At 36.0% G+C, this 27,168-nt stretch overlaps 1 protein-coding gene and 1 non-coding gene across 12 annotated transcripts in view; one reads left to right on the top strand and one right to left on the bottom strand.

The window, feature by feature from the left end:
* BBX (BBX high mobility group box domain containing) overlaps positions 1–27,168 on the top strand; it is a 278,769-nt gene that overhangs the window by 39,451 nt on the left and 212,150 nt on the right. The window lies entirely within an intron of this gene.
* On the bottom strand, positions 403–475 carry TRNAE-UUC. The gene has a single exon. It is a non-coding gene; the product is annotated as a tRNA-Glu (tRNA).

Below are 27,168 nucleotides of genomic sequence, written 5' to 3'. Positions count from 1 at the left end.
TATTTCAATGAGATTACATTCAAATAAACACACATGTGATCCCTTATGAGTGTGAACCCGTAAAACACTTGTTGATTTGGTTCTGAAATTGTGTGTTCAAATAAACACACTTGTTCTAAGGAAAGTTTTGCTTTACTCAAACGTTCATGCTTTGAACATGTGTTTTATAGAAGGCAGCTGTGGACCTGAGTGTCTAAAAAGAATAATAGTTCTTTAGAGTCTGTCATTGCTTTAGACAAATGCAGGGTTTATTTAATGGGCAATTTTTTAATATGTTGGTAGTTGTCTTAGGTAAGTAATTAATTAAAAATAATATTTGAATATCACATTTTATGTAATTCATTTATTTTATTTTTATTTATTTATTTGTTTGGATGCACCACTCAGCTTGTGGAATCTTAGTTCCCTGACCAGGGATTGAACCTGGGCCCTCGGCAGTGAAAGTGCCGAGTCCTAACCACTGGACCACCAGGGAACTCCCGGAATTCATTTACTATTGACAGATTGACTGAATGTAATAGAATTTTAGATAAATTATATAATATGTTAAATATATTTGTGAGTATATTTTTAAGAAATATTAATGATAAATTAAAAAGTGAAGGAGCTTTTTATATTTTGGAAACTGCTTCTTGTTTAATTAAACTTGTAAATCTGTGTTTTTACATTTTAAATTTTAGAATGAAAATAGAGAAAAGTTCCAAACCGGGAAGAGTACTATGCACATTTCTATTTCTGCTGAAATGACTGTAGGTAACCTGCAAAGAAATCAGTTAACATGCTTCAGCCTTCTATAAAATATTTTAATGAAATAGAATGTAACTTATAAAGTACCAGTATTTGAGGTTTTTTCCTTAACAAATGAACCATAAGGTTATAGCAGCTAGAGGTCTTTTTTTTTCTCTCCAAAATGGGGGGGCATGGTGGATTTTTATGTGTGCTCTTGTGCAGATATTTAGGAAGTAGACAGACTGACATCTGTTTTTGACCTGAAAGCCTGTTATTTTACTGTCCATGCAAGGTTTTTTGGTTTAGAAGTTTTGTCAGCCCCACAGGTTTGGGCTCTACAGCTTTTCCTCCTTGGTGTATAGCAAGAGGTGTGTGTGTGTGTGTGTGTGTGTGTGTGTGTGTGTGTGTGTGTGTGTGTGTGTGTGTGTGTGTGTGTGTGTGTGTGTGTGTGTGTGTGTGTGTGTGTGTGTGTGTGTGTGTGTGTGTGTGTGTGTGTGTGTGTGTGTGTGTGAGGGAGAGAGAGAGAGAGAGAGAGAGAGAAAGTGGCAGGTTGTTGATGGAGTGATGGAGTGTCTGGACATCTTTGGTCCGTCTCCTTTGCCCAGTTAGAGCCTTAGTGTTTGTGACCTGAAGGGCCCTTCCCTGCCTTCTTCTCAAGACCCATGGAACTTGCTCACCACCTCTATGAAGCTCAGTGTGGCTTTTAACTCCATCTCTCAGGACCAGACACAAGGTGCTATCCTTCCACTTGGTGCCACAATGGATATATAAGTATCTCTCCACAAAGCCTGTAATTCTTTCATTAAACCCCCATTTTCTGGTCGGTCATTGCTGGATTTGGCCTTTTAAGAATTTCTATCCAGGTATTTCAGAAGGGTAAATATCTTTATGTGCATAAATTCCTTAAATATAAACTACTATAGAGAAAATAAAATTTTATGAAGTTTCAAAGGTTAATGTTTCCATTTCAGAGGTAATGCATGAATACATTTTTTCTTTGCCAAAACCCGATACATTTGAGAATAACTATAATCCTGTTGTATTTTTCCTACTATTTACTAATTACTGAAGTTATTTTAATTTAAAATAAGAAGTGTTTTAGTTGCTTGCTGGCTTACATGTTTAGAGCCTTGCTTCTCTCTCTCGAAAGGAAGCTTCATGAGAACAGGGCCCTTTGTTTTGTTTGCTGCATATACCTAGTGCTTATAACAGGGTCTGGCACATATTAAACACTCAATAAATGTTTGTGAATGAATGCTGAATGAATAAAAGATAAGAACAAATTTCCTTTTGACTTTCATTCCTAGTCTTAATGTTTTGCTGTCAGCCCCACCAACTCCCCAAGCAAGCTACTTTATCAGTTCGGTGTGTTTTCTTTTAACTTTATTTATAATGCCATTTCCCAGGGAACATTGACAGTTTTTATGTAGTCAACTTTGTCAATCTTTTCCTTCTTGCTTTTCTTTTTGTACCTTAAGAAGGTCTTTCCTACCCCAGTGTCATTGATATACTCCCTTGTATATTCTCTTATACATGTATCTGTTTGATTCTCATGTTTAAACCTTTTAAAAAATCTGTCTGAAATTTATTGTTAATGTTGTGAGGTGGAAATCAATCTTTTTACCCCTCTTCTCCCGTCACCCCCCACCTCCAAACACACACACATACACACACACAACTAGTTGTCCCAGATCCATCTGTAGAATAGTGTGTGCTTTAACTAATTTGAAATGCTTTAATCATGTACAAATATTTTGGAACTTAAATACTGTGTTCTATTGATGTATTTTTCTGTTTCTGTGGAAATGATAGATTGAATTATATAGCTTTATAATACCTCTTTTATTGGTTTTATTAGTTTGTCAGTTTATTCTCTTGGAGATTTTCTTACATAAAGTCAAATCGTTAAGTCACTAATGAATGATAGTTGTGTCACCTTGTCCAATGTTTTCCTTTTTCTGTTTTTCTTTCTTTTCATTTTTGCTTTTGGGTAATGCATTGACTAGTACCTCTGGTACAATGCTGATTACTCCTGGTGATAGTGTACGTCCTTTCTTGTATATATATTTAGATATTTTATTTATTTATTTATTTTTTGGCCACAACACGTGGCATGTGGAATCTTAGTTCCCAGACCAGAGCTCGAACTCGTGCCCCCCTACTCTATTAGAAGCACGAAATCTTAACCACTGGACCACCAGGGAAGTCTCTATATTTACATATTTTAATGCATCTAATATTTGACTACTATGAATGGTGTTTTTATGTCCTTCTCTTAGATCTTTTTTTATCAGATTAAGGAAATTCTCTCCTCTTCTTAGCTAAGAAATTTTATCATGAATGTGTAGTAAAATAGTTTGTTGACCTGATCATGTCATTTTTTTCTTTTACCTCTTAATATAGTGAATTGCACTGATAACATTTTCTGATGGCAATCATCCTTACATTTCTGGGCTAAACTCTATTTGATGTTATTCTTCTCCTACCCTGTTTTATTCCATTTTTAAATTTTACTTAAGAATTTTACATCTACTTTGAAGTGTGACGGAACAATAATTTTTCTTTTCTTTGCTCTTCTTACCTGGTTCTTGAATGGGGTTAAGTGAGCCTCACTTATGGATAACGGTTTGTTTCAGGTGAAAGTTATTTATTCTGAATGCTTGTGTATTAGAGCTCCTATAAAACTGCCTCAGGCTAGTGCCTTTTTTGAGGATGTAGACCTTCGGCCAGTTGCTTTAATTTTTTTACCTTGGTTAGTGTGGTGTTGGTTTTTCTGCTTGTTCTTTGGTAAGTTTTGATAAGTTATAGTTTGTTAGGAAGCCATCCATTTCATATAGACTTTAAAGTTTTTGGTATAAAGTTGTTCTTAGTGTTTTCTTATAATGCTTAATTTTTCTCTGTCTCTAGTATTTCTCATTTACTAACTTTTATTCTAATTGATTCTTTTTTGTTCTTGTTTTCTAGTGCTTGTTTTGAAATAATTCATTTATTTTCAAACTTTAATTGTCTCTAAAATGTCATTTGTCTCACTATTTTCAATGAGTACCATTTTGGTGACATCTCACAGTTTTTCTTATGTAGTGCAGTCATTGTCAGTTTGAAATATAAAAAAATTGCACTTTGATTTGCTCTTTAACCAATATACTACTTTTAGAAATAGTTTAAAGTTCCCAGTTAAATTTGTTTTGGCTGTCATTTTATTATTGATTTCTTTTGCATATTCTTTTTTTAACCTTTTTAAAATTGAACTATAGTTAATTTACAGTGTGTTAGTTTCAGGTATGTAGCAAAGTGATTCAGTTATACACACACATGCATATACACACATATTCTTTTTCTGATTCTTTTCCATTATAGGTTATTACAAGATATTGAATATAGTTCCCTGTGGTATACATTAGGTCCTTATTGTTTATTTTATATATAGTAGTGTGATATGTTAATCTCAAACTCCTAATTTATCTATTTTGTTTGTTAATTGATTTCATACCTTATTGTATTTAGGTTAATGAATGTGGCCTGCAGGATAACAATATTTAGAATTTTTTTTTTTTTAAGTGAATGTTTTTTTTAAAAAAATTTATTTATTTATTTTATTTTTGGCTGCATTGGGTCTTTGTTGCTGCACACGGGCTTTTCTCTAGTTGCGGTGAGCAGGGGCTACTCTTCATTGCGGTGCACAGGTGCCTCTTGTTGCAGGGCACGGCCTCTAGGTGCGCGGGCTCAGTAGTTGTGCCTCGCGGGCTCTGGAGTGCAGACTCAGTAGTTGTGGCACATGGGCTTAGTTGCACTGCAGCATGTCGGATCTTCCCAGACCAGGGCTTGAACCTGTGTCCCCTGCATTGGCAGGTGGATTCTTAACCACTGCACCACCAGGAAAGCCCCAGGAATTGTTAATTTAGCCTTTGCTGTCCACTATATGATCAGTCTCTGAGTGTTTCATGTCTTCAAAAAGAATGTGATTTCTTTTTATGTGGAGTCCAGAGTGTTACATATAAAATGTCTGTTAGGTTAATATTATATCCGTTAGGTTAATTTGAATATGTTATTCCTATCCTTCATAACATTATTTTTCTTTTACTTTATCTGTTATTTTCTGAGAGGGGTATTTTAAAGTCTGTCAGTGTGATTTGATTGTGATTTGTTAATTTCTGCTATTTGAAAATGTTTTCTTTTTATATTTCAAAAACTGTTGTTAAATGTTTAAGAATCAGTAACTCTTATTCACTCTTGGAAGATTATTCTTTTTGGTAATGTAAATATTTCTTTTTCCCTTTTAATGATTTTTCTCCTTGATTTCTTTTTTGTCTGGTGTCACTGTTGCTCTATGTACTTTCTCTTTCCATTTGCCTGCTGTATAGTTTCATATCCCTGAATTTTAAAACTTTATGTGTCATTTTGTTTTAGGATGTCTTTTATGGATGTGGACATAGATTTTTATTTTTTAATTTCGTCTGAGCATGTCTCTGACAGTGTGTTAATATTTACTGTGACTTACACCTGCTAATTTTTTTATATTACCCTCTCTTTGTTTCCATTTTCCATACTATCATTGGAATGATTACATTTCTTTGTTTTATTCTTTATTTGCTCTGCTGGTTTGAATAGCATACATTTCTTTCCTACTTCGTGATCACTTTTGTTTGTTTGCTTGTTTGTTTATTTATTTGTTTTCTTTCAGTTTTATTTAGATACAGTTGACGTACATCTCTGTGCAAATTTAAGGTATACAGCATTAATGATTTGACTTACATATATTATTAAATGTTTACTACAGTAAGTTTAGTTGACTTAATATATCCATCATCTCATATAGATCCCCCCACAAAAAAAGAAAAAAAAGTTCTTTAACTTTTAGGATTTACTGTCTTAGCATCTTTCAAATATACCATACAACAGTGTTAACTAGTTATCATGCTGTACATTACATCCCCAGTACTTATTTATATTATAACTGGAAGTTTGTATCTTTTGACCCCCTTCCTCCAGTTCCCCCACCTTCACACACAATATATATATATATATTTTTTTTCTTTTTTTAATATATTTATTTATTTATTTTTGGCTGTGTTGGGTCTTCGTTGCTGCACACGGGCTTTCTCTAGTTGTGGCGAGATGGGGCTACTCTTTGTTGCGGTGTGTGGGCTTCTCATTGCTTTGGCTTTTCTTGTTGTGGAGCACAGGCTCTAGGCGCATGCAGCCTCAGTAGTTGTGGCTCGCAGGCTCAGTAGTTGTGGCTCGTGGGCTGTAGAGCGCAGGCTCAGTAGTTGTGGCTTGCGGGCTGTAGAGCGCATGCTCAGTAGTTGTGGTGCATGGGCTTAGTTGCTCTGCAGCATGTGGGATCTTCCCGGACCAGGGCTCAAACCCATGTCCCCTGCATTCTTAACCACTGAGCCACCAGGGAAGCCCCACAATATATTTTTAACATGTGTATTTAAACATGTTTTTCTTATAATGTCTGGAGTTGTAGGTATCTAGCTTTTCTCTGAATAAGAGAAGAACTTAAGCATGCTCTTATTTTCCCCCGTTCTCTGTTTTCAGCCTTTTAGGTTGATAAAGACAAGTTTCCCCCTGAATTATTATTTAAAATGGAAGTTTGGTATCTCTTTTGTGGATAAGTCTTCTTTCTTTTTTATGATAATTTTAAAGATTTTTGCTTTATCCTTGTTACTCAGAATTTCTCTTTGATGTGTGTGTTTTTGTTTTTAATTTATCCTAGTTGGTACTCAGTGAGTGACTGCTTTCAATGTGAAGCCTTATTCCTTTGGAATTACGTTCTTCAATTATGTCAAATTCTCAAATACTCTATTTTCAGATATTGCCTCTCCCTCAGTCTCTATTCTCACCTCTTGGAATTGCTAATAGATAATGAAAAATAGATCTGTCCTCTGGGTCTCTGTGTCTGAAAACTTCTTTTTTTTTTACCTTTTATTTCTTTATCCTTTTCTTTTGCATTCTGAAGAAATCTTTGGCCCACTAACTCCTTCTTCAGTGGTATTCTTTTAGTGGTATCCTACTATTCATATTCAGTCTTTTAGTTCAGTAAATACATTTTTCATTTCCAGGAGGTCCAGAGTTTCATTTCCAGGATTTAAGGTTCTTTTTATATATATATACAGATGATTTTGAAACACCTGTAAAGTGTATGTCTGATACAAGCATATAGCTTTCAACAATCATACAGACCTGTGTTCACATCTTGTTTGACCACCAGTTAACTGTGTTATGGCTGGTTACTTGATGCCTGTATTTAAGCTTCAATTTTCTGGCAAAATTGTGATAAAATATCACTGTGCTATCTTGGTGTGGGGATGAAATTATGTAATTGTAATACTATTAGCTAACTTACTAGATACTACATGTCAGAAACTGTACTAGGTTATTTTACTCACAACTGTTACCTCATTTAAGTTAGCAATTCCTTTTCAACAAACCTAAGAAAATATCCTAAATATGATAGTTTCTTGTATCTTATTCCCCTGAAAGCAGCTGATCATGTTGTTCTAGTTGTTGAAATTCATTGCCTTAAGCAAATCTTTGATCACTGGTTCTACTGGCTTCTCAAACTTACTAAGTAAACAGTATTTTTAAGAGAGGTATGTTTGGCCTACCTTTGACAGTGTTTCTTATTTAGAGTAATTTCTTTGTTCTTCTTTTCCCCCCTGCTCAGTGTTTGGTCCCTGTGTGTGTGCGTGCATCATTTAATCCACTTGTTGGGATATGTTAGTTGAGCTACACACCACTGGTGCAGTTTCTCTCCTGTTTGCCATTTACTGTGCAGGGCATTTGCTCTTTCTGAAAGGATAATGTACTGATTTTGGGAAGAAGTCATTTAGCAACATAATATAAAAGGGTAAATAAAGGTTATGGGAAATTATATCATGCTAGACTAAGAGACTGAAAATATTACCCAGAAAGTACACTTGGATGGTACAGTTATTTCTGAACAGAACCACTGTGTCCTGGTGACTACTTTGGAAATTCTGTGTTGCCTGAACTTTCTGGAATTGCAGTATTCAGCTGGTCCTTTTGTTACTTCTCAGTAATTCCTAGTGAACGGATTTGTGACAGTCATTTATTTTTTTTTAAATAAGAGCAAATAATTAAAAACTTATTTAATACATTGTCTTGAGACAGTTGGTGCCCATCAAAGGGCTAGTTTACTGAGATTGTTACTCTTCAGAGAAGCCAAAAATGCCTGAAATGGATTGGAAATCTTCATGTGTTAAAAGTAATTGTATGTTAGTCTTTAAATGCTTTATAATTACAGTAAACTCTCAACATGTTACCTCCTTTCTTTGTAGTCTTCTGATTGTTAGTATGTTTACAAATTCTTCTTAAAAAAACGTTAAAATTACTATCAATATGGAATAATCATTTCAGTGTTTAATATACAAATGTGTGAACAGGCTGATTTTTTTAAAGTAACATTTAAATTATCAACCATTGAAATAAACGATTATATTTATCGAAGTATGACTGGGAAAGCTAATCTTTTTTGGGAAATATTATATTGATTTACTTCTGTTATAGTAAGAGGCCCATTTTACAGAATATAAAACAACAAAAATTCATTAATTGATTTATTAAATGTCACACTGTTTGTTAATTGTGAATTTAAAAGAAGTCAGTGCCTTTAATTTACTACCAGTATACCAATTCATGTATTTTTGGCTTATTTTAAAATTTTGAGCAAATATGCAACTCATATACTAATTTTTAATGTTATCCCAATTTAGTTATTAAAAGATTAACCAAGTAGAAACAATGAAAAGATTCTGTTCAGTCTTACACCCTTATTATAGGAATAAGATCATATTCACAATGATTAACCTACATTATTGCAACTGTTTTTCAATGTGTCACAATTTTGTTCCTTTAATAATGTACATAGATTAAATCTAAATAACAACAAAAAGAATCAAATATGTCTTATGGAGATTAAGAAGTATTCTCCTTGAAGATTTATTAGTCAGATCATCTGGTATCCTTGTATAAGCTGAGAATGTCTTGAGATACAAATAATAAATATATTTGTGAAAATATTATGTAGGCTTTAAAAATGAAAATAGATTAAACATAGGTACAGTTTTATTGACTATTTTCAGTAGATTTAAGAGGAAATACAAAGTTTTGGTTTTTTGGGACAGTCCTAATTTAAGATCTCCTCTCTCATTGTCTTCATAAATACACTAACATTTTTTCAGCTTATGTGTCTCCATTTTTGGTTTGGAAAATACATGTGGGTAATAAAAATAATTTAGGAGCTATCATTTATTGAACACTAATTATGATAAGGCAATATGGTTTCAAGGATATATCACTTATTCTTGCCAAAAACTGGAGGTAAGAATTACAAACATCCCCATTTTATAAATGAGAAAATTGAGATCCAGAAAGTTAAGTAACTATCCATGATCACACAGCTGATAGAGGACTCTAGATTCAAACCCAACATTCTTTTACTCCAAGATAACATTATAGTAAGTTATAATTGGGTATAGGTTGTTTTACTCTTCTTCGCAATATAGCAGCCTTAGATTGATCTTTCAAGAAATGTCATTTCAAATACATACATATCTTTAATTATTATCTATTAAATAAATCTTAGGCTGCTCTTTGGAAATTATGAAGAATAAAGGATCACATCATAGGTATTTTGGTACTTCTAACACTTAGCACAGTGTCATGCATAATAATAAGCACTCAGTAATTGTTTGTTGAAATGAAATAAGGAAAATTCCTCATTGGGAGCGTGATGAATAAAAATGGGTAAAAACATATGTGACAAATATTTAAAAATTCAGCTTTCAAGTCACCATTATTAATGTGATTTAGAGATGAAAACTGAATGCTTAAGAATCTCTCTTGACCCCTTGTTCTGTGTTGTCCTTCCACATTACAAAAAGACAGATTTATTTTTCAGAAGGAATGACTCAAGGCTGTAGAGGGCAGTGTAAACCAGCTCAAGTGGACTTCCTGGGTTAGAGAGGTGCTATAATAGTCGCTGCGGTCCAAATATCCACATAGGGTTAACACCCCAGGTATCTGACCACTGGTTATTAGAACGGTCTCATGCTTAAAAACAGAGAAGGATAAATGAAAGGTGTATTGGAACCAAAGAATTACATAAACCCACAAAAAGGCTGGCAGTTAGACATTCACCATTTGTATCCTTATAAACTCTAGTGGAAAAACCAGGATCATTACCTGGATAATCTAGGCCTAAAAACATTTTTGTCTCAGTGAACTTGATAAAGTTTCTTGTAAAGAATTTTCTTTCCTCATTAGTTGTTTAAGTAAACAACTTGAATTAAAAATAGTAACACCCTCAGTTGTATTCCCCTTTTCCTCTCCCCACCTCACCACTTGATGAACATATACACTATTTAGTTGTGTATCAAATTATGCACCATAGTAAATTTTAAAAACATTTAATGATAACAATTCAGGTTTATTTGGTATTCTCTCATTTTGTTGCCAGTATTCAGGGACAGTTTGATTATCCAAGACTTGCTTGATTTTATCACTGTCCTGGTGAATAAGATGTTTTTGGACTATATTTTGCAGTGAGTGGCCTAGGTTTTCATTTAGGAAAAGAGAAACCCAAATCCTATCAGCTCACAAATATTTCAGTTTTTGGCAAAATTGCCAGCAGTGTTGCCTACACTGACCACCTGATGGGGGTAGATATCTGTAGTCTGAACAAATACCATATGGGATTATGTTAGTTGTAATACTAATTTTTATTGAAATACTGTATCATCTGTCCATTTCTCTTAGCTTTTTGGTTTTGGCTCTAGATGAATACAATTTCCATGGCTGAAAATTTCATAAGTAACAATCATATCTTGAATAACTGCACACGCAGTACTGGTCGTTGTATTAATTTCCCTGGGTAATTATGTCTAATTTAAATAATTTTAATAGGCATGTAGTTCTTGAATAGCGTACTATCTCGAAAGTTAATAAAAATGGTAAAGCAGGTTTTCTAAATGTAGATAAATGAAGCATGTATGCCAGAAATTAGAGAAGTGCTGACTTCAAATCTTTCTGTTGTATGTTTGACAATTTAAAATGTGATGAGAACCAAGGAATATATAGTTCAGAAAAACTAACTTTATATTTTTAGATCCTATCCATATTCTCATTTGATTTTCAGAACAACCTATAGTAAAGTCAGGGTTGCCATTCTTATCTTTGTAGATGTGGGGAAACTGAGGTTCAGGCCATCTGAGGGATGTGCTGAGGTTGAGGTGGCTTGTAAATCATAATGCTACAACTGGAACCCAGTCCTGCCTATGGTGTTTGCTTAGAATTAAATGGCTATTTTATGATTTTGTTGGCATATGCATAAGTGATTTCTTCAATACATTTTTTTTAATATAAATTTATTTTATTTATTTATTTATTTTTGGCTGAGTTGGATCTTCGTTGCTGCATGTGGGCTTTCTCTAGTTGCGGTGAGCGGGGGCTACTCTTCGTTGTGGTGCACAGGCTTCTCACTGCAGTGGCTTCTCTTGTTGCAGAGCACGGGCTCTAGGCGTGCAGGCTTCAGTAGTTGTGGCGTGTGGGCTCAGTAGTTGTGGCTCGTGGGCTCTAGAGTGCAGGCTCACTAGTTGTGGTACACAGGCTTAGTTGCTCTGCAGCATGTGGGATCTTCCTGGACCAGGGATCGAATCCGTGTCCCCTGCATTGGCAGGCGGATTCTTAACCACGGCGCCACCAGGGAAGCCCTTCAATACATTTAAGAATCAAAACACTACCTACATTTTGCTGAATAAATAATTGACTTTTTTAAAGCCAAAGAATATGTTAACTAGAAATTCTCAATAACTTGTTTGCAATTTCAACTTAATGGCCTCACCAATTCACTAACTTTGGGGTAGTTTCTAGTTTTCAGTTTTGCTTTAGGTACAAGTCAACATTATGAGACTTGATCCATCGATCGATCTGTTTGTCTGTCTATCTATCTGGTTAGTTATTTTTACCCTGTGAATTTTGTTTTATTATTAGAGTCTTGGGTCTTTGGCTACAAGGGACTGAGCAAAACTTTTCTTATGACTTTTTATTCTCCCACCGCTCTTTATAAACATTAAATCACAAGAACAAATTTATTTATTTATTTTTTTTTTAAAGCACTTTTCTTTTTTATAGCTACTTTATTTATTTATTTTATTTTATTTTTGGCTGTGTTGGGTCTTCGGTTCATGCGAGGGCTTTCTCTAGTTGAGGCAAGTGGGGGCCACTCTTCATCGCGGTGCGGGGACCGCTCTTCATCGCGGTGCGCGGGCCTTTCACTATCGCGGCCCCTCCCGTTGCGGGGCACAGGCTCCAGACGCGCAGGCTCAGTAGTTGTGGCTCACGGGCCCAGCTGCTCCGTGGCATGTGGGATCTTCCCAGACCAGGGCTCGAACCCGTGTCCCCTGCATTAGCAGGCAGATTCTCAACCACTGCGCCACCAGGGAAGCCCCAAATTTATTTTTTTTACTGCATCTCTGAAAGGCACATAAAATTTGTTACCATAAATCCCATTAATTAAAATACTAAAAAAGATCTCTAACACACCTGTTCCTCTCTAAAGGGAGGGGGTGGACCATTGTGTGGTACTGTTGGTGTGAGTGTAAAGCACAATGTGATTCACCTAGCAAGGAAGTGAATGAACATTTAAAATTTTAAAAATTTATCAAAACAATTTTTCCCAACAAAAATTAGTAGGAACAGAAGGAAACGTTGGAAGATAAAGATGTTCTACTTCTGTCTTCCCAGGAGAGGAACTTGAGGCTTACTTTAAGCGTGCATGACTTTGGGCAAGTTACTTAAACTCTCTAAATCTCAGTTTCCTCATCTTTAAAGTCGGATAATAATAGTACCTGCCTCATTGACTTTTGAGAGAAATAGTGAGATTAAAACATGTAAATGCCTTCTTGGCATATGGTATTCTCTAAGTAATTGATAATAATAGCAGTAGCTCTTGTTGCTGCAATAATCTTCAATGAAAATCCATTCAGAGCTAACGTTCAGTGATAGCAAAAGGAGTGGAAAGACCAAATGAGTGAAGAATAGGTAACTAGACTCCACGAGGGCTTAGCAACTGGTGTGATCTGGGTGTTGAAGTTTAGGGGGCGCCATGGTGACTGTGATCATTTCAGCATAGGGAGCTGTTTAAGAGATGGTGTCCTCCCTTACCCCAAGAACACAGGATTTCAAAGAAATATTGGAGGCAAAACAGTAGGTTAAAAAACTCAGGTTAACTTCTGTTTTTATTTGACACACTTGTTTTAATAAATTTATATTTAACCTTCACCATTTTTAAATGCTTCTAAGTAAAGTGCCTTTTGTTTTTGTTCTTCTAAGTAATTCAAGTGTTCGATACTAATTTGTTTGGGTAGTGAATGGCAAAATTTCTGCCGTTGCTCTATTTAAAAGACTCAGCTCTTCTTTAAGACAAACAGTATCTAGAAGCATGGCCAGGTACATTTACTGCACTGTTAAGAGGAGTGGGGGGAGTAGTCAGGAAGCATGTAGGTGGGAAGGGTTTCCTGTTTCCAGGCAACAGCGAGGAGCTACCGAGGGAAAGCAACTTGAATATAAATTCATTCAGGGTAGGACATTTTACCACACTGCCTTCTAGCCGGTGGGGACACAGACTTGATTCTGGAAGAGAGGGTGGAGTTTAAACTTCATTTGTCAATGGGTAAAGTTTCTGGAAACCCATTTCTCTTCAGGTTTTGTGTGTACAAAAAATATCACGTACTAGCGGCCAGGTTAGAATCTTACAGTATTTTGAAAACAGTAGCACCTGCGTGTTCGCCTCCTTTCCCCTTTTCCAGAAGCACACGGGGCGTTCTGTGGCTTCACTGCCCCGCCTGTCTGCTGTGAGAGCAGAGGGGCTCTTGGCCTTGGAACCGGCGCCTTCCTCGCCCGCCTCCATCTGCAGGAAGGAGGGAGAAAGAAGCACAGCGCCCTCGCCCACCGGGAGGTGCTTCCTCCTCCTCCGGTGAAGCCAGCGCCAGGTTCACCGAGAGCAGAGGGGGAAGAGTCCCTCCTGCGCCCCGGGCCATGCGGAGTGCGGTCCGGTCACCTGCCTGTGGCCTTTTCCCCGTGCCGTCCAATGCAGGGAGAGTGGTGGATTTGCAAGAGAGGAAAGACGCCGTCTGCAGAAGGCAGCTACCTGATTGGGGTGGGGGGAGTTGATTTTGAGCCTTTCGAGGTATTAAAAAGGGTGGATGTGTAAAATACTGGTCCCCCGAAGCTCTTGTAACTGATACAGTAACTGTCTGGGCCCCAAAGGACCCTCTGGTTTTATACTCCGGCCCTGGAGTGTGTGGGTGGGTGTCGAGTTTAGAACCGGTGAGAAAAACCCCAGGAGGGTCACACACCTGGAAAAGAGTCGCCAGTGTAGAATGCCATCTTTCCTCACTTTCACATTGGGTCCCCTCTAGAGTGTTGAGGCGAGCTACTTTTCTTTTAATATCTGCTTTTCATTGTTTCATTAGACTACTCAGGTTTAAGAGTTTTCTTCAAAATCTCAGGCAGACAATAGGTCTTGTGGAAGGGTGAGTGCGTAAGCACCCTGCAGATCTTGCTCTGGGAGCTGCCCTCCGCTCAGGCAAGAGGAGAAGAGCAGGCGCTGTTGGTTGGGGGTCGGCCTGGAAGAGCCCTGTATTTTACCGCTCGGTCTGGAGCCTCCCCGAGTGCTTCCAGGGACTGTAGGTGCTTTACACCCGCTAGTTAGTTTCGGGGCTACAGAAAGAACTGCCCAGACGCTTAAGCAAACTTGCAGGATCCAAGCTGTATATTGGATCCCGTCTCACCATGTGTCCGAGGATGAATCACCACCCCTTGAAAGGTCTAATCTGTCTCCTTATTGTCCTGTCTAGAAGGGTCACATTATTTAAGTGTAACTCCTGAGAGCCTGGCAGGTCTTTTCAAACAAATGTTGATGGATGCCTTGCAGTCCCTCCCATCCCAACAGATTTCTTTATGCTTCTTTTTACAGAGACACTTAACCTATGTTGAGGGTGCCTCTTTTACGACCAGAGAAAAGAAATTAAAGGAGTTTAATCCTCACGGTGTATAGTTTGTTCTTCCCCAGTTTGCACAGCGGCTTTTAGTCAGATGTCAAGCTGTATACCTCTTTTCTGTACTTGTGTTCTCAGTATCCTGTGGGGACATTCAGAAAGGACCTATAGTAGATTATCTTTTAGTTTACTATCATTTTCTGTAGAATTTTAAAATCTCATTTTAAGAACATGATTTGGCAAGTTCTGGGGTATTTTTGTTATTTATGTAATATAATTGTATATATCTGGCAGTGGATTTTTTAACCCCAAGTAACTGGGTTGTACTCATTTTAAATCAGTGCTGCAGATTTTAAAAAGCCAATAATCTTTTATGTAAAATTTGAGTTACTTATGGCATTATATAGGCAGTTAATCGGGTCTAGTTCATTTTAACCACTTGACATTAGTTATAGAGTTTAATTTCAGTTAGAGGAAATTATAAACGATTAATGTTAAAAAAATAGATTCTATATATCATAGTTTTCTAAAAGTGAATAAATAGTTTTAGTTTACCAGGAGTTTATGTTGGCTGTTTATCTGATTTTTAAAGGCATTGCTTCTGTTGTGCTAGCATTTTGGATGGAAGATAAGTCTTAAATCCAAGGTTTTTTGTTGTTAATTTTTTCCTTATTATTATTCTCACTATCTCCTTCATCATTGTCATCCTTGCTCTTTCTTTAAATGTTCAATATTGTTATTTTATACCAGCAAGTTCATATGATAATATATATTAACAATCTGTTTTATTTTACTGAAGAGTCAAAAGTAAGATTTCCATGTGGGATTCAATTAGTAAAGGAACATTATCTTTTGATGTCAGTCACTCTGAACTTTAGTTGAATTTTTAATAGTGAAGTATTTATCAAAAATCGGACTGAAGAAAAATATCCTGTGGGTTAGAAATATTAAACAGTCAATATTTTTATTTATTTTAAAAATTTTTGTAATTTTTAATTTTTTAATTGGGGTAGAATTGCTTTACAATGTTGTGTTAGTTTCTGCTGTACAACGAAGTGAATCAGCTATATGTGTACATATATCCCCTCCCTCTTGGACCTCCCCGCCATCCCACCCATCCAGGTCACCACAGAGGGCTGAACTGAGCTCCCTGTGCTATACAGCAGGTTCCCACTAGCTATCTGTTTTACACATGGTAGTGTATATATGTCAGTCCCAATCTCCCAATTCATCCCCCTCCATTCCCCCCACCCCCGTGTCCACACGTCTGTTCTCTACGTCTGTGTCTCTATTCCTGCCCTGCAAATTGGTTCATCTGTACCATTCTTCTAGATTCCACATATATGCGTTAATATACGATATTTGTTTTTCTCTTTCTGATTTACTTCACTCTGTATGACAGACTCTAGGTTCAGCCATGTCTCTACAAATGACCCAATTTCATTCCTTTTTATGGCTGAGTAATATTCCATTGTATATATGTACCACATCTTCTTTATCCATTCCTCTGCTGATGGACATTTAGGTTGCTTCCATGTCCTGGCTGTTGTAAATAGTGCTGCAGTGAACATTGGGGTGAATATGTCTTTTTGAATTATGGTTTTCTCAGGGTATATGCACACTAGTGGGATTGCTGGGTCATATAATTCTATATTTAGTTTTTTAAGGAACCTCCATACTGTTCTCCATAGTGGCTGTATCAGTTTACATTCCCACCAACAGTGCATGAGGGTTCCCTTTTCTCCACATGCTCTCCAGCATTTATTGTTTGTACATTTTTTGATGATGGCCATTCTGAACAGTGTGAGGTGATACCACATTGTAGTTTTGATCTGCATTTCTCTAATAATTAGTGATGTTGAGCATCTTTTCATGTGCCTCTTGGCTGTCTGTATGTCTTCTTTGGAGAAATGTCTATTTAGATCTTCTGCCCATTTTTTGATTGGGTTGTTTGTTTTTTGATATTGAGCTGCATAAGCTGCTTGTATATTTTGGAGATTAATCCTTTGTCAGTTGCTTCATTTGCAAATATTTTCTCCCATTCTGAGGGTTGTCTTTCCATCTCATTTATGGTATTCTTTGCTGTGTAAAATCATTTAAGTTTAATTAGGTCCCATTTGTTTATTTTTGTTTTTATTTTCATTACTCTAGGAGGTAGGTCAAAAAAGATCTTGCAGTGAATTATGTCAAAGCGTGTTCTGTGTTTTCCTCTAAGAGTTTTATAGTGTCTAGTCTTACATTTAGGTCTTTAATCCATTTGGAGTTTATTTTTGTGTATGGTGTTAGGTATTGTTCTAATTTCATTCTTTTACATATAGCTGTCCAGTTTTCCCAGCACTACTTATTGAAGAGACTATCTTTTCTCTATTGTATATTCTTGTTTCCTTTGTCATAGATTAGGTAACCATAGGTGTGTGGGTTTATCTCTGGAATTTTTATCCTGTTCCATTGATCTGTATTTCTGTTTTTGTGCCAGTACCATACTGTCTTGATTACTGTAGCTTTGTAGTGTAGTCTGAAGTCTGGGAGCCTGATTCTTCCAGCTCCATTTTTCTTTCTCAAGATTGCTTTTGTGTTTCCGTATAAATTGTAAAATTTTTTGTTCTAATTCTGTGAAAAATGCCATTGGTAATTTGATAGGGATTGCATTGAATCTGTAGATTGCTTTGGGTAGTGTAGTCATTTTCACAATATTGATTTTTCCAATCCAAGAACATGGTGTATCCCTCCATCTGTTTGTGTCATTTTTGATTTCTTTCATCAGTGTCTTATAGTTTTCTGAATACAGGTCTTTTATCTCCTTAGGTAGGTTTATTCCTAGGTATTTTATTCTTTTTGTTGCAATGGTAAATGGGATTGTTTCCTTAATTTCTCTTTCTGATTTTTCATTGTTAGTGCATAGGAATGCAGGAGATTTCTGTGCATTAATTTTGTACCCTGTGACTTTACCAAATTCATTGATTAGCTCTAGTAGTTTTCTGGTGGCATCTTTAGGATTTTCTATGTATAGTATCATGTCATCTGCAAACGGTAACAGTTTTACTTCTTCTTTTCCAATTTGTATTTCTTTTATTTCTTTTTCTTCTCTGAATGCCATGGCTAGGACTTTGAAAACTATGTTAAATAATAGTAGTGAGAGGGGACATCCTTGTCTTGTTCCTGATCTTAGAGGAAATGCTTTCAGTTTTTCACCATTGAGAATGATGTTTGCTTTGGGTTTGTCATATATGGCCTTTACTATGTTGAGGTAGGTTCCCTCTATGCCCATTTTCTGGAGAGATTTTATCATGAATGGGTGTTGAATTTTGTGCAAAGCTTTTTCTGCATCTATTGAGATGATCATATCGTTTTCTTTAATTTGTTAATATGGTGTATCATATTGATTGATTTGCACATATGAAGAATCCTTGCATCCCTGTGATAAATCCCACTTGATCATGGTGTATGATCCTTTTAATGTGTTGTTGGATATTGTTTGCTAGTATTTTGTTGCGGATTTTTGCGTCTGTGTTCATCCTTGATACTGGTTTGTAATTTTCTTTTTTTGTGATATCTTTGTCTGGTTTTGGTACCTGGGTGATGGTGGCTTCATAGAATGAACTTGGGAGTGTTCCTTCCTCTGCAATTTTTTTGAAGAGTTTGAGAAGCATGGGTGTTAGCTCTTCTCTAATTGTTTGATAGAGTTCACCTGTGAAGTGTTCCATCCTGGACTTCTGTTTTTTGAAAGATTTTTAATTACAGTTTCAATTTTATTACTTGTGATTTGTCTGTTTATATTTTCTATTTCTTCGTGGTTCAGTCTTGGAAAGTTGTACCTTTCTAAGAATTTGTCCATTTCTTCCAGGTTGTCCATTTTATCGACATAAAATTGCTTGTAGTAGTCTCTTATGATCCTTTGTATTTCTGTGGTGTCAGTTGTAATTTCTCCTTTTTCATTTCTAATTTTATTGATTTGAATCCTCTCCCTTTTTTTCTTGGTGAATCTAGCTAAAGGTTTATCAGTTTTGTCTTCTCAAAGAACCAGCTTTTAGTCAATATTTTTATTGAGGCACAAAATTTCATGATTTTAGTCTTCTGTAATTATGCAAATAAATGTTTAAATATGGAAGACCTGAAGTCTACCTAATACCTAGTCAGTTGCTAACCTTTTTAATTGTTATTCATAAGTGAATCCTTGAATGTTTTCTTAAAGAACAATCTGTACTTAACAAGGAGCAAATTTAAACCAAGCTTCTGATTTTTTATAGAAGCTGCTAGTTTTGCCTTAAAATCCCTTTAATCACATTTTCACTTACTGAGCTTTTAAATTTTATTTATTTATTTATTTATTTATTTATGGCTGTGTTGGGTCTTCGTTTCTGTGTGAGGGCTTTCTCTAGTTGCGGCAAGTGGAGGCCACTCTCTTCATCGTGGTGTGCGGGCCTCTCAATATCGTGGCCTCTCTTGTTGTGGAGCACAGGCTCCAGACGCGCAGGCTCAGTAATTGTGGCTCACGGGCCTACTTGCTCCGCGGCATGTGGGATCTTCCCAGACCAGGGCTCGAACCCGTGTCCCCTGCACTGGCAGGCAGATTCTCAACCACTGTGCCACCAGGGAAGCCCCTTACTGAGCTTTTAGAGAGTAATCACACTTAAGTTCTGAAGTGTTGAATGGATAAAAGAGCAACTTAAGAACTTTCCCCCACATTTAAGAAAGGAATAGTTGTTTCCCTGTTTATGCTGAATCTTTTTTGGTGTTACAGGCCAGTGTCAGGATTCCTAGACTTGGTAATTCTTCTGTGATCCTGTATTTGTGCCCTGCTCCTACCAAGTCTGAATATTTTTTTCATTCTTCTGTCTTGCACGGGCTAACAGTGCTTTGTGCATAGTAGACAGGTAATAATTGTGGAATTAAGCAGAGTTTTTAAAAGGTAGATTTGAGAATGGAATGATACTCCAAATTATAATTAGTGGTTTGCTGATTAGTATCCTGTGCTGTGGGCATGAACTGATGTTGTTCAGGTTTTTATACATTGCATACATCCTCTGTACTTAACATCCTTGAGTTAGCTGTTTCGTTTACTTTGGAATAAGGAATTTAAGATAAGAAAGCTTACAAGTTTTACATAAAGAATACAATCTATCAACCACAGGGCAGAATTTATAGTATTTATTAAATCTAATTCTTAATCAAGAACTATGTCCTCTAACGAGTAGTCTGATATTTTTAGAAAAGAATAATGCTTTATAATTATAATTACTATCATTAAAATGTTTTTTTAAATAAAATTTAGATTCTATTAATTTGTATACAGTATTACTACATCTGTAGCTGCATATTTATAAAACATGTTTTATAATGTTCATTTTAGTATAATACACATATATATAAGCCAAAATATTCATTTAAAAAAAAGAATCTCTAACTTAAAAATTCTTTATTTCAAAGATTTCGGCAGAAGCAGTAGTTTCTTCTTAGCTTGTTAGGGCATTAGGTATTTTGGCAAACTTTCTGTTTAATAAAATATTCACATTAACTTGGTAGAAGTATTTTTTAAAGTACTTTCCATAGGTAGTAAACAGTTAGCAAGATTGTATACTTTTGGAAACGTGGCAAAAATTTCTTCAGTATTTACCTTAAGTTTCAGCACACATATTAAATATGTGGAAAGTATTTTTACATGACATTTTTCTGTTTTTCTTTTTTCTCCTGTAAGTTTGTACCAGGTCACCACCTTCACCCATCTGTTTTGTGACCACCTTCACCCATCTGTTTTGTGACCACCTTCACCCATCTGTTTTGTTTTTGTTTTTAGGTCACAAGGTATTTAGTTTTATCCAAGTATCCAGACAATGTTTATAAACTAGGATTTTTTTAAAAGGTATTGATTTTTTTACAAAAACATTGAAATTATCTTTTTTTGTTGAAAGATTGTCTTAGTATGCCAGTTAAGTAGCCATCTTTGAAAACCCAGAGTCACCCAAATCCCAAACAATTAGTACTCATTTTAAGAGCGCTTCCAGACATAAATTTCAACAAAGGAGAGTCTTCTCCCTGTTTCCTGTTTTCTGTGTTTGTTTTAAATCATGAGTGGAAAGCAGTTCTTTACTTACTTTAAAGAATTTTCCTACCTTAAAGCTGTTGGCATATAAATAAGATAATACCTCCTGTGTTAATGTTTTGTCTCTGGGACTATAATGTACCAGTTAAAGTGTAGTGCTTGGTAGTTTAAGTTCTGGGACCCGTTGTTTTTAACAGTTTTTAACTTTTAAAAAAAAATGTAAGTTTAAATTTTAAACATTTCAATGGTGATATATTTTCCTGCCTTGCTAAATAGAATATAACAAACTTACTTTTTTTGATAGTTCAAAATTATCATTATTTCTGTTAGTATTAATAGAATGGTGTAGTATAAGCTGTGGAGGTATGTTGCGCTCTTTGCTTCACTAAAACCTCTCTGCGTTGCTGATCTTTAGAGAATGAACTGTGCTTTAATATTTTTTCTTGTTCCATTTTTCCTATCTCATTAACGTTTTTGAGTCTTCTCAAGGCTGTTAGCAGCCTAGTTATATGATTTGTTTAGTAGATAATGAAGCATATTGCAACAGGGATCAAAATAAAAATCAAGGTGTGAAGTTTAAAGGCCTGCCTTTAATATATGTGACTTGTTGGGTATTAATAAAAACAAATCTTGACTACTCAGAGGGCTTTTAATGTTTTTTTTAGGCTTTAATCCTTTGTATTTTGAATAGTTAAAAGAGACTCAGAAGCAGACTTTCAGATTAACTGGGATGTTGCTGTGTTAGGTTTCTTGGTATAACTCTTAACTTTCAAAAAGGTTGGAAAGGAACTTGCAGATCAGCTGCTCAACTGCTTATTTTATGAATGAGTAGACTGAGCCTGAATGATTTACACCTTATTATGAACAGCACAGTATACTAGATATTTGTAGTAATTAATGCTTCCTTTATCATTTTAAGAAGCAAATTGAGTCATTGAGAGTAGTTTTAAAATGTTAATTCAGGTTTAAGAAATATTTAGTCCAGGGACTTCCCTGGTGGTCCAGTGGTTAGGACTTCGTGCTTCTACTTCAGGGGGCGTGGGTTCGATCCCTGGTCAGGGAACTAAGATCCCACATGCGTCTCGGCCAGACCAAAAAACCCCCACAAAAGACAAAAACCAGAAATATTTATTCCAGTATGTTTATGGTTTTCTTCATGTATAGCCTGATTTCTACTGAGCCTGAGAGGATTAATGATTTTGCAAAACAGTCTTCAGTTTTGACTTCTGGAACTATTTTTTTATAGGGTTGTTGTTGTTTTAAGTGCCAGTCATTTCAATATTCAGGATAAATTGTACTTTAAATTATACGTAGTCTCTCTAATATTACTTGTCTGAAATTCAACTGATTTCACAGTTGGCTCGTTTATAACACCTGAATCAGATTATTGAAATGATGCTATTTTTTTTCTTTAGTTTACTATTTAGAATCAAAGTTAATAGTTTTCAATTTAGTTTGTGAAACTCATTCCTCCCTCTGTCCCTTTCTCCCTTCCTTCCTTCAAATGTTCATGTGTAGAATGCTGTGTGCTGGGCACTAGAGATCACCGTCCCTACCCTTACATTTCAGTGAGGGCTGTTGGTATCAAATAATTACTTATACAATTATTTTAATTCGAATAGTCATAAATGCTTAAGAGTAAAAGAATGGGGTAGTAAGAAAATTACAGTTGGGTAGCTGACCAAAGCTGCAGAAGCAGGGCAGGCTTCTTTGAGGAAGTGTTTTCAGTTGAAATCTTAAGAATTGTTAGGCCTTTGGGAGACAGAAATGCAGGGGAAAGTATAGGAATAAGGCCTTGAAGAGGGCAGATGGATGGCATGAACCAGTTTGGGGCTGAGGACTGCTCAGGGAGCCAGGAGGGAAACCAGGAGAATGTCAAGTCAGTAACTCAAGCAGAGGAAACAGTAAGGTGAGGCTGTAAATCCACCCCTGCGTTTAGCATGTTCAGGCCACTGGTGATCTCATGGAGAGTCAGTATTGAGAACTGGAGGCGGGTGAGAGCCATATAGCAGTGGGTTGAGGAGCAAGTAGGAAGGGAGAAAAAGGTGATAGTTGCTGTTGACAAGTGTTTTGATAAGTGTTATTTGGAAAGGAGGAAGAGAGAAAGAATAGTACCTGGAGATGGAATTGGGAGCTAATTGGTTATTTATGCTAAGATAAAAAGGAAATATCTTTATTTCCAAGTAGGAAAAAATAGCTTCTTGAAAGGCCCATACTATATATATGAAAGCAAGTACAATTTAAGTCTTTAAATTATTAAGTTTTTATAATTATGATGTTTATAAGAAGTGTTTCTTTTCCAATTTTGTGGCTTTTAGCTAACTCAGTACCACAAAAATACAATCTTATTTATTTTTCTATGGTTCTTTAGTTTCTTTGGAAAATATTTTATCAAAATTGATAATTTTTAGTGATGCTAAATTGGCATGAGGCACTTGAAATAACAAGAGAAATATTTCCTGAATAGGAAACCTGTGTTTTATATATATAAGACTCTCTGGATAACTAAAAAGTGGACTTATTTTAATTGTTATTAAAACACAGTACGGAGATGCAAGAAAATAAGATATTTGGTTGTATTATGTTTATTTCACAAAAGAGTTCAGTAACCCCTAAACTAAGGGGTTCCAGACTCTTCCGATTTCAATCTGCATTAACTCTTGTTGGTTAGGGTTACACTTTATTTATAATTTTTGGACATTTTTGTTAGTGAACAATAAAAGATCAACTTTTGGAGATTTTTTTCAGATGCTCTTTCATGTAACTTTAATATTAAACAAATGTTCTCATTTTAATAAATCCCAGTGCAAAATCAGAAGTTAATATCAAATAAATAGAGGATAATTATTTGGCCAAGATAATTCATCCACATGGTTCTCTTAAGTCACAGTAATCAGTAAGCTGCTGTTTTAAAGAGTTTATTTATGTACATTAACTATTTGTTCATCAGAGAACTGTGCCTGATGGGCAGAGGACTGTAAAGTTTTAATGTTTTAAGAATCACTAGCATTTGAATATTAATCAGGAATGAACTTTGATTAAAGTATTCAGTTTGTTGTACATATATGTGCCCATACCACAAATAAACATGAATTCATTTTTGGAGAGATACCCTTAATTGTATTTTTTAAATCTGGGTTTCTTAAACTTAAGTCAAGTAATGGACACATCCTCAGGGGTTAGCTAGTTCTTAATGAGGAAAAAAAAAATTTTTTTTAATGTTTCACTTAGGTGATTATTACAAAAGAAATAATGTATTTTCTGGGTGCCCTGGTTAGTTAACTTATTTATGACTGAGCATTACTGTTGGATTTTTGTCACAAAGTTTGCATTTATGTTTATAATATTGTTGACAATTAAATGTGCACCTAAAGTGAATGTTGAACTGTTGAGACTGTGTTCATTAGACTGGAGTCCACAGAGTTGTCTGTGGATTTATTTTTGTTGTCAAGGCTAAGTAAACAGTGTCCTTGTTTGTGGTCTGGGATTATTGTGTCCAGTGAGGTAAGCAAGTAATTCCACACTGTTGAGGGCTTGGCCATTTTATCCTGCTTTAATTTAAAACTATATTCCACCACTTCTTCGGAATGTTTTGAAAACTTAAATTAGCATTTTTAAAGAAAAATGAAATTAGTTTTGGTGAGCTTTTGAGAATTTAGCCCCATATTAGAATGATTCAGAACTTCTTGTAGTTCTAGATAATCTGAGCTAGAAATTGCTATTCTCACAATTCCTAAAGAATTAGTTAAGATTATGTTACGGAGCTTTTCAATTTTCTATTTACTATTAGTTATGAAAATTTGGGACCTTGTCCTAAAGGTAAACCTGCATGGGGGCAGATGCTTGCAGGAAGCAGGCAGGGAGCGTGACCATGGGAAGTGGGCATTGGGTAAGAGGATAGGAAATAGTGGGGATCATGCCTTAACTGGAGGTGCCTGCCCTATGTTAATTCATTTTCACCTCCACTGGGCAGGCCAGACCAGTACAGATTTTCAGACTCTAGGCTCTTGACCCTCAGTCTAGTCGGGGGAACAATTTAGTTGGGGAAAGCAAAACTTAGAGATGGAATGGTTTAGTCACAGTTTGAGGCAGTTGCTCGTTCATTCATTCATCCCTCCGTCCATCCGTCATTCCATCCAGTCATCCATTCTCTTCATTTGTACATGTATTAAGTCACTGATCACTGAGGTACCTATTGTATGCCAGGCTTTAGACAAAAGGTGGAATCCTTGCCTTCAGTGATTTACAGTTTTACAGCAAGTTGGCAGAAAGCCAAGCAGAAATAGTACAGAAATCTCCTTGTTTTCATAATATTTTATCACTGAAAAATTTTTTCATTTTTTAACTTGTTTATCTTCTGTTCTTCCTGTGAGAGTAGAAGCCTTGTCTGTTTCATTCCCCTTTCTATCCTAGTGCTCAGAGCTGTACCTGATACACAGTGGGTGTTAAATAAGTAATTATTGAATGATTTGAATGAATGAATGTTTTCAATTGTCCAGTTAAGACCTTATGGAGGGGAGGGGACATGAGCCAGATATTAAAAGGTGGTCAGGCTTTGAGGAGGTGGAAAAGCAGGAAGTGACTGACAGAGGGAACTGTATGAACAACATGGTCACAAAGTAAGAAAAGTGGCCTGGAGCACAGGGATGGGGGACAGAAAGGTAGAGAGTAGGAGGATCAGTAAAGAAGCAGCCAGCCTGGATTGAGTAGCCCTTTCTCGTGTTGGAGAGAAGCCGGAAGCTAATGCAGTTGAATGAGATGTAGGTGGGACGAGGGGAGGGGTGTGGCAAACATACGTTGCATAAACAGAAGAAGCAATTTGGTTACTAGCATGGGCTGTGGAACCACGCACTGTAGGTTCAAATCCCAGTTTGCTACCTGTACATCTGGTAACTTTGTTCAAGATGCTTAACTTCTCTGTTCCTGAGTTTCCCAATTCCAGTTAAAAAAAAAAAAAAAATTCAGCCGTTAAGATTGTGTTCATTTATATTTTTCATAACATTAGGAAATACTTATTTTTCCTAAAACTAACATAAGTGAATAAAAAAGAATGGGGTAAAAATTTTTTTTGCATATCATTCATTTACTAGATCAGCTGATTTTGGTATATTCATTCAACATTTGGCCATATAATCGAAAGAGTTAAACACAAGCACCCAGATGAATGTCAGACATATAATCCTGAGAGAAGGGAGCAAGTCACAGAAGAATATTCTACTTATCTAGAGTTCAGAAGCTGGCAAATTTAAACTGTGTATTGTTTAGGAATACATGCATAAAGGCAACCACTATAAAGAAAAGCAAGTTTATAATTATTATAGCTCGTCATTTTAAAAAATACTCCTCAGGAAGGATTTATAGTAAAACCTCCCTTTCCCTATCTTCCCATCTGCTACCCTGATACGTTTAACCATCAAGTCTAGTTGATTCTACTTCCTTTGCATCTCTGGAATTGATCCATGGCTCCTCCCCTTTACCGGCCCCATCCTAATACAGACCACCACATTACTTGCCTGTGTAATTTAAGCAAGTTCTTTTTTTTTTTTTCCTTCAATTTTTTCAATTTATCTATTTATTTAATTTATTTGGCTGCGCCGGGTCTTAGTTGTGGCGCTCGGGATCTTCGTTGCAGGATCTTTTACTTGCAGTGTGCGGGATCTAAGTTTCCTCACCAGGGTTTGAACCTGGGCCCCCTGCATTGGGAGCGCAGAGTCTTAACCACTGGACCACCAGAGAAGTCTCTAAGCAAGGTCTTAAAAAGTGTCCCTGCCTCTAGTTTTGCCCCTTTTCTGTCCACCCTCCTCCCCTTGCTGCCAGCGGGGACCTTCCAAAATGCAGATCTAATCTTATTACTCCTATACTGAATTCTCGTCATTCTTAGGATAAATACACGCTCCTTACCATGACTAAGAAAGTCCTGAATGATTTGGCTGTTTATCCTTTTGTTCTTATTTCTTAATACCCACTTACCTTTTCCTCTCAACTCTGGCCTTTCTCATGTCCTATTCTCTGATTGAAATGTGCAAGAATGGGGTAAAAATTGAACATATAGCATGATGTAAGGGCATGGCAGACTTCGGGGTTACAAAGAAAAAAGACGGAGTCAAAAATCACTATGGAGTGATGTGATTATGGGCAATATTTATTTCAGTTTAAAATCATATACTGTATATAGTCTACTAGTGAACATTCATGAATATAAGAAATTAAATCTCCTAAATTAGGTTAAAAAAAACATAAATGGTGTTTACAAAGAACATCTGTGATGTAAGAATTAGGGCTGTTGCATTACACACATTTATTTCCATTTCTGCATTTACTGTACTCTGCCCCATGAAACTTCCCTTTAACTTTTTTGATGCATTGCATTTGAAT

Source organism: Balaenoptera musculus, chromosome 4 (genome assembly GCF_009873245.2).
Source record: "Balaenoptera musculus isolate JJ_BM4_2016_0621 chromosome 4, mBalMus1.pri.v3, whole genome shotgun sequence".
Classification (NCBI taxonomy): domain Eukaryota; kingdom Metazoa; phylum Chordata; class Mammalia; order Artiodactyla; family Balaenopteridae; genus Balaenoptera; species Balaenoptera musculus.
Note: the sequence above shows the minus strand (reverse complement) of the source record. Positions and strands in the feature narration are given on the sequence as shown.